The following is an 8,927-nucleotide window of genomic DNA, read 5'->3' as shown; positions in this document are numbered from 1 at the left end:
TACAATTGAATCACAGAGTGTATTAGCTCTTTCAATCACTCTCTCAATATTTCTTTCATGGTATCAGAGCAGGTGTAATCCTGTCTCATCATCAATATTTTTGTTGTCTCTCTCTTCTACTCAAATCTATTCTTCTATTTCATGCCTAAATACGGTCCAGCTTTTGGAATGGCTATCGACTCATCCTCCTCTTCTTCTGATATTATCATCTCATCATCTTTATCCTCTCATCAAATGGAAACCTCTCATCTTCCGATCACCGCCCATAAACTGAATTGGCAAAATTATTTGCAATGGTCTCAATCCATATTAATGTTTATACGGGGAAAGGAGAAAGACGACTACATCACCGGAGCCTCAGCACTACCAGAAACCACAGCATCAACCTACAAAAGGTCGATAGCTGAAAATAACATGGTCATGTCGTGGCTCGTCAACTCTATGACCACTGACATTGGCGAAAATTTTCTGTCATTTGATACTGCCAAAGAGATCTGGGACATGGCAAAAGAAACGTTTTCAGACAAGGAAAACACATCTGAAATCATCCAGCTTGAAAGCTCCCTCCACGATTTACGTCAAGACAATCTTACGGTAACTGAATATTTCAATACCCTTACTCGTCTATGGCGTCAACTTGATACGTTTGAGGTTCATAACTGGCAGTGTGTTGCTGATGGTTTGTTGTATAAAAAGATTGTCGAAGGGAAGCGTGTGTTTACATTCTTGTTAGGATTAAACACAAATCTTGATGAAATCAGAGGAAGAATTATGGGAGTAAAACCGCTACCTAGCCTTAGAGAGGCATTCTCTGAAGTCCGTCGCGAAGAAAGCCGGAAAAAACTCATGATGGGATCCCATCAACAACTGAATATGGCAGAAAGCTCGGCTCTTAAGACTCAATTCGCTCCTATTGACAACCGTCAGAAAAATATAAAGGAGGTAGGCCTTGGTGTGATCATTGTAGAAAGCCGGGTCACTCGAGAGAAACTTGCTGGAAGATTCATGGAAAGCCAGCAGATTGGAAGCCACGTCAGCCTCTTGAGAAAGAAGGACGAGGTAATCATGTAGGTACAAATGAACGATCACCACAACCTGAAGCAAGCCCTTTCACCAAGGAGCAAATGGAGATGCTCCAGAAACTACTACAGTCACAATCTGGTTCGTCTTCCAACCACATCATTGGATCCGGAACCTTGGCTCACAAAGGTAATTCTTTGAACGCCTTTACTGTTGGTAAGAAACGTAAAAAATCTTGGATTGTGGACTCAGGAGCATCTGATCATATGACGGGAGATGCAACAATTTTTTATACATATAGCTCATGTCAAAATAATTTAACGGTCCGAATAGCAGATGGTTCACTATCAAAGGTTGCTGGTATAGGTTCAGTTGTGCTGTCTAGAAATCTTATTCTCAACTCTGTTCTCCTTGTTCCTGACTTGGACTGTAATTTATTGTCAATTAGTAAACTCACTAAGGAAAAGAGGTGTGTTACTAATTTTTTCTCCACTCATTGTGAATTTCAGGATTTGGATTCGGGGAAGACGATTGGCAATGCTGAGGAATGCTCTGGACTCTACATCCTTAAGGAATGCCACTATCCACAGGAACAACCTCAAACGGCAATTCGTGGTAGTTCTTTTTCGGTTTCGTGTCAAAATAACGATAGAGCAATTATGTTGTGGCACTATCGCTTAGGTCATCCGAATGTTATGTATCTCAAGCATTTATTTCCTTCATTATTTAAAACTCCAAAACCTTTTGATTGTGAAATCTGTCAATTGTCTAAGCATGTACGGTCCCATTTTCCCATTCAATCCTATAAAGCGTCTCGTCCATTCTCACTAATTCATAGTGATATCTGGGGTCCATCAAGAATAAAAAATGTAACTGGTACTAGGTGGTTTGTCTCATTCATAGATGATCATACTAGATTAACCTGGGTCTTCCTCATGAAAGACAAATCTCAAACAAGCCAAATTTTCAAAAATTTTCAAATTATGATTCAGACACAATTCCAGTCAAAAATCCAAATTCTAAAATCTGATAATGCTCGGGACTATTTCAACTCCATTCTAGGAGAATTTTTAGCCAAAGAAGGGATAGTTCACTTAAGTTCATGTGTTGACACCCCACAACAAAATGGCATCGCTGAACGGAAAAATAGACATTTGTTAGATGTTGCTAGATCGCTAATGTTTTCCACAAATGTTCCACAATTCTTCTGGGGGGAAGCTGTTCTTACAGCAGCCTACCTTATCAATAGGATGCCATCTAGGGTACTACAATTCCAAACTCCTTGTCAACTTCTCCTAAAATCCTTTCCAACTACTCGCCTCATCTCCACTATCCCACCAAAAATTTTCGGGTGTTCTGTCTTTGTTCATATCCATCAACAGTATCGAAGTAAACTTGATCCCAGGTCGCTCAAGTGTATCTTCATTGGGTATTCGTCACATCAAAAAGGATATAAGTGTTACTCTCCGGTCACAAGGAAATTCTACAATTCCATGGATGTCACATTTTTTGAAACCCAGTCTTACTACCCTAAAATCGTTCTTCAGGGGGAGACTCCAACCCAGGAATATCAATTTTGGACCCTTGAGTCATTTAGTGAGCCATCCATCACCACCAAAAATCCCACACCTCCTGAGTCATTGAATCAATCTTTACCTGCCGAAAATTCTGAGTTCATTGTTGACTTGCGGGATAATGAGCACATCCAAGAGGAAACGGAGGAAGGAGCAATTTCTCAACAATCCCATGAGGCTGAACCGGGTTCTAATCCAAGCAACATTCCAGGTGACAATCTTCCTCCCACAGATAGTACTGATAATTCTGAGTTAGAAAATAGTATTCTTAATATGCCCATAGCTTGGAGAAAAGGAGTTAGATCATGTACTCAGCATCCCATTGGGAACTTTATTTCTTATGATAAGCTATCACCTTCGTTTCGTGCCTTCACTTCTAGCATCACGGAGATACCCATTCCTCGGAATATTCAGGAAGCTTTCAAGTATCCGAAGTGGAAGGCGGCAGTCAATGAGGAAGTTCGGGCCCTGGAAAAGAATGGTACTTGGGCAATTACTGATCTTCCAAAAGGTAAGAAACCAGTTGGGTGTAAGTGGATTTTCACAGTAAAACACAAGGCAGATGGTAATGTAGAACGTTATAAAGCTCGGTTGGTCGCCAAAGGATTCTCCCAATCCTATGGCATTGACTATCAAGAAACCTTTGCTCCAGTTGCCAAGCTCAACACTGTTCGTGTACTTTTATCCTTGGCAGCTAATCTCGATTGGACACTTCACCAACTTGATGTGAAAAATGCCTTTCTCAATGGTGACTTAGAGGAAGAAGTTTACATGGACATTCCTGCTGGACTTGAGACAACATTAAATTTCAACAAAGTTTGCAGACTCCAAAAATCCTTGTATGGTCTCAAACAATCTCCCAGGGCCTGGTTTGAACGGTTCACTAAGGCAGTGAAAGGGTACGGTTTTGTTCAATGTCAATCCGATCATACATTATTTGTGAAGCACTCCCTAGGAGGGAAATTGGCAATTATCATTGTTTATGTGGATGACATAATTCTAACAGGTGATCATGAAGAGGAAATTGGCTTACTTAAAAATTCCTAACAAAGGAATTTGAGATTAAAGATCTTGGAAACCTTAAGTACTTTCTTGGAATGGAGATTGCTAGGTCAAAGAAAGGTATAGTAGTCTCACAACGTAAATACGTTCTAGACTTACTGAATGAAACAGGGATGCTAGGATGCAAGCCGGCAGACACACCTATGGACACAACTATCAAACTGGAAGAAAGTGACGGTAGTGCACCAAGTGATAAAGGGAGATATCAACGTCTTGTGGGAAAACTCATTTATCTTTCTCATACAAGGCCAGACATCGGCTTCTCTGTAAGTGTGGTCAGTCAATTCATGAATAATCCAACCGAAAAACACATGACTGCTGTGATCAGAATATTGAGGTACCTAAAAAGGACACCGGGAAAGGGTCTCTTCTTCCAAAGAACAACAAATAGAAAAATTGAGATTTTTTCAGATGCAGATTGGGCAGGTTCATTGACTGATCGAAGATCAACTTCTGGCTATTGTTCGTTTGTTTGGGGGAACGCGGTTACATGGCGAAGCAAGAAACAGTCAGTGGTAGCCCGTAGTAGTGCTGAGGCAGAATTTCGTGCTATGGCACTAGGTATCTGTGAGGGAATCTGGTTGAACAGGATGTTAGAAGAATTACGGGTTCCATCTGAGCATCCCATGGTTTTATACTGCGACAACCAAGCCGCCATCAGTATAGCTAAGAATCCGGTTCATCATGATCGAACGAAACACGTGGAGATAGATCGACACTTTATCAAGGAAAAGATTGAAGAAGGAGTTTTTCAAGTCAGCTACACTCCAACAAACTATCAAAAGGCTGACATTCTCACAAAAGCTCTTGCTCGCGTTCACTTCGAAGATCTGACGGAAAAATTGGGAATGATTAATATCTACAACGTAGCTTGAGGGGAAGTATTGGAAATCAAGCAAGCAAGCTATTTGTTAATATAATAATACCAAGCATGCTTATATCATTAATATATAATAGTTAGTGCTTCTCCATCAGATGATTTATTGTAGTACTTTAGGTAGTGCCTTCAACTTTCGGCTACTTTTATTTTTATATGTTTGCTTTCATAATGTTGTATCATAATGATGTTGTATTAGCTCTCCTATATAATGGAGCCTTCTCTTCATGTTTTAGATACAATTGAATCACAGAGTGTATTAGCTCTTTCAATCACTCTCTCAATATTTCTTTCAATGTAAATAAATTATCATAACTATAGAACAGAAGTCACTAAAATAACAATCAAAACAAAAGTCAACGGATCCATGACAAATAGAAGATTACAAAATTACCAATCAAATTATTTAGGTTCCCAAAACATTGGACTCCCGTGATTTGATATTAACGTAATTTTAATTAAACATTTGAAGTGTAGGGAGGAGAGAGAGGGGATGGCGATGGTGCCAAAGGGGTTTCAACAGTAGTGCTGATGGGGTTTCAACGAGAGAGAGGGGGGGAACCGGTGAGAAATGAGAAATAAATGAGATTGTTTGGTTTAGGCAAACAATATATATACGGAGATAATTTAATTATTTTATAAGAATTTGTCCTTTTAAATAAAGTAAATAAGCTCGTGGACCTTTGGCGAAGAACAATGTAAATTTGAATTTATCAATCGAGTCCCTTTAAAATTGGTGCTTGTTTGGAATCTCTTATAAAACATAAAAAATTATTATAAAAGTAAATGTAGAAATAAAGATGTATTATTTATTGATGTGTATTGATTACAAGATTGCTGTGTATTGTTATATTTATCTGTATATTACAAGTCCTATATATAGAGAGGTTTTGGGAGTAGTAGGTGTAGAGTGGGTGGTGGTAGTAGGTAAAGTGGAGGTGGTAGGTGGAGTGGGTGAGGAGTAGTGGAGGTGTGTAGTGGTAGTGGTAGGTTTTAGTGGTGTAGGAGGTGTACATTAACAGCCCCCCTCAAACTCAAGGAGGATAGGAACTAACCAACTTGAGTTTGGAGAGAGTCACAAAACAGAAAAATAAACTGAAAAATAAAACAGGATAGGAGACACGGTATGGTCGTGTCAGACCGATGTAGCAGACAGTTTATGGGGTCATGTCGGACCGTTGTAGCAGACAGTTTACGGGGTCATGTCGGACCGTTGTAGCAGACACTGTGTGGTCGTGTCAGACCGATGTAGAAGACAGTTTATGGGGTCATGTCGGACCGATGTAGAAGGACAGTTTACGGGGTCATGTTGGACCGTTGTAGAAGACAGTTTACGGGGTCATGTCGGACCGATGTAGCAGACACTGTGTGGTCGTGTCAGACCGATGTAGAAGACAGTTTACGGGGTCATGTCGGACCGTTGTAGAAGACAGTTTACGGGGTCATGTCGGACCGATGTAGCAGACACTGTGTGGTCGTGTCAGACCGATGTAGAAGACAGTTTACGGGGTCATGTCGGACCGTTGTAGCAGGACAGTTTACGGGGTCATGTCGGACCGTTGTAGAAGACAGTTTACGAGGTCATGTCGGACCGATGTAGAAGACAGTTTACGGGGTCATGTCGGACCGTTGGAGAAGACAGTTTATGGGGTCATGTCGGACCGTTGTAGAAGCTGTGGTGGTGCACCGAGGAGGCGACTTAGGGAGTGCGCCATGAGCGACTTATACATGATACTGGTATAACCCCCCCTCAAACTCAAATAGGTGTGAAGATAGAAACCTATTTGAGGTTGAAACAAAGGGATTGATAAAGCTGACCGGTGTAGAAGACACTGTATGAGTGTGTATATAGGCTGCCCAAAAAATATACATGGATGTAGATATCGAGCCCTCAAAAGTCGTGCCCTCAAAAGGTGTGCCCGCACCCTCAAAAGGCGTGCCATCAAAAGGCGTGCCCGAATGCATCAAAAGACGTGCCGGACATGATGGCGAGGCACGTGGGCGCCTTGGCTTGCGCGCCCGTGTTGTCGGCTGGTGGGAAGAGGCGCGCGATGCGCGTGGCTGTCTCTGTGTCATGGTCTTTATAAACCGAAGCGGAGGAGGCAGAAACTGAGACAGAAAAACTGAGAGAAACCTCTGAAAAATTCTTCATTTTGCTGAGAAAGAGAGGTCGTTTTGCTGAGAGAGATAGTCTGTAACACTCTGTTGCTGTTGCCCAGAAAATGGCTTCGTCGTCCCGCGGGCTGCTTACCCTCTTTCCCGACCTCAACGAGTCCACAGGAGAGAGAACTGGTGCGGTGGCCAGTGAACCTCAACCAAACACTGCTGGGTTTGCTCCGCTGAACTTTCCGATGCGGTCTGTGGAGCAAAAAATGGCGGTGCAGTCGGATGTGGAAGCCAATCAGTATACGTTGAAGGCATGTGTGGAGTCCATGACGGCGGTCACAAATCTGTCGCACCGGCTACAGAGTAGGACAAATGAGGTGCAGCAGTTAAACTCCCAGCTGGCTCTGCTCCAACGCATGTATAAGGATGCGCGAGCAGAGATGAGCGTGCTAAGGGCAGAAAACAAGGAGCTGAAGCGGAAGGCCACCGTGATGTTCCGATTTGGAGGGCCGCCATATGCTGCAGTGGAGGAGCAAGGAATAGTGGTCATGCCCAGTGGAGTGGGAAACACGGAGGCAACACCGGCAAGAGCCGCCCAGGACGGAGGCAAGAAGAAGAGACCGGCGGCAGAGTAGAGAATAAAAATCCCGCCTGTGGATGCGGTTGTGTTGTTTGTGTTTTTTTTTTTTTTTTTTTTTTTTTTGTTGGAAAATTGTGATCAGGGCGAAGTCCCGATATGAATAAAATGAGTGTAGTGTGCAAATTCGAATGGCTTGAAGGTACAAGACTGAGCAAAAAAAAATGAGATGGAATTTTTTTTTTTTTTTTTTTTTTTTTGTTGTTGTTGTTGTTGTTTATATATATATATATATATATAAGAGAAAGGATGTTTGGACGGTGGAAAATGTGATAATGATTTTGGGTGGAGAATATTTTAGAATAAAAAAGTGTATATAATAATAATAAGAAAAGTGAATTGAGTGGCCCGAGAAGGGTTCAATTCATTTGCTTATTTATTTATGTATTTTATTTGATTGTGGTAGAGTGGATCACATGAGTTTATTTATTTTTATTTGAAGCTTTGCATATGACCATCGAGAGAGAGAGAGAGAGAGGTGGTAAAGGAAATAAAATATAATAACAAGAAAGTTGAGTGGTGGGGAGGAATTTTATTTTATTTGTTTGTGGTAGAGTGGAGCACATGGGTGTATGTATTTTATTTGAAGCTTTGTTGATATTACCATAGAGAGAGAACGAGTGGTCTCAGCACACTTGAATCATGTCCCGCAAAGATCGCAGAAATGAATGTGCTCTGCGAGAAGGCGGAGGAGATCTCCGTGGAGACCATATCCATCTGGTTTTGGCCGATGAGAGCGTTGTTTTTGACCGATTCGGAGAGGAAGCGGTGGAGAGAGTCCATTCTGGAGCGGACGGTGGCGAGGTTGAGAAGGGGAACTCGCGGGTCGGCGGCGGCGCCCGGCGTAGAGTGGCGGAGAACGTGTCCGGGAGGCCTGGGATGTGGAGGGGATGTGATAAAAGTCGCCAGAGTTCGACATCGTTGATCGGAGCTTAGAAAGTTTGGTGTTGTGTGGTGTGGTGCGGTGCTGTGCGGTGCGGAGGAGGATGTTGGATAACTAGATCTGCCAGCATGATGGCTGGAGTGGCTGAGTAAGCATCGGCAGAGAAGAAGATGGTAAGAAGTGAGAGAGTACGACCGAAACGGAGAGAAAGCAAGAAGAGAGCCGCTGCTGCTGCATTCTTAGCTTCATGGCCTTGAATGATGGGTCATGGTTGGAGCATGAGTGCTCCTCACCAAAGATGCAGAGGGTCGGAAGGGAGGATGCCAACGAAGGTATAAGGAAGGTATGTGTAGAGGTCCGGCGGGCGGCCAAGGCGAGGCTGCCGCCCGCCGGTGAAGCAGAATGATTAGGTTGTTAACTTAGCTCTGATACCATGTAGAAATAAAGATGTATTATTTATTGATGTGTATTGATTACAAGATTGCTGTGTATTGTTATATTTATCTGTATATTACAAGTCCTATATATAGAGAGGTTTTGGGAGTAGTAGGTGTAGAGTGGGTGGTGGTAGTAGGTAAAGTGGAGGTGGTAGGTGGAGTGGGTGAGGAGTAGTGGAGGTGTGTAGTGGTAGTGGTAGGTTTTAGTGGTGTAGGAGGTGTACATTAACAGTAAAAAAAGTCAAAATTATTCACAAAAGTTTAAGTGGTAGAAAAGATTCACTGGTCATAGAACAAAAAGACAGATTTACCCTTCGGTCTGTCCGTTTCT

The 8,927-nt window shown here is 42.4% G+C and overlaps 1 long non-coding RNA gene across 1 annotated transcript; it reads left to right on the top strand.

The window, feature by feature from the left end:
* Positions 1 to 408: 408 nt before the first annotated feature.
* On the top strand, positions 409 to 1,851 carry LOC145789829 (uncharacterized). The gene is made up of 2 exons (XR_014328227.1): positions 409 to 1,209; positions 1,530 to 1,851. It is a non-coding gene; the product is annotated as an uncharacterized LOC145789829 (long non-coding RNA).
* The last annotated feature ends 7,076 nt before the right edge of the window (positions 1,852 to 8,927 follow it).

This window comes from Camellia sinensis, chromosome 4 (assembly GCF_055761805.1).
Source record: "Camellia sinensis isolate YWXY chromosome 4, ASM5576180v1, whole genome shotgun sequence".
NCBI lineage: Eukaryota > Viridiplantae > Streptophyta > Magnoliopsida > Ericales > Theaceae > Camellia > Camellia sinensis.
Note: the sequence above shows the minus strand (reverse complement) of the source record. Positions and strands in the feature narration are given on the sequence as shown.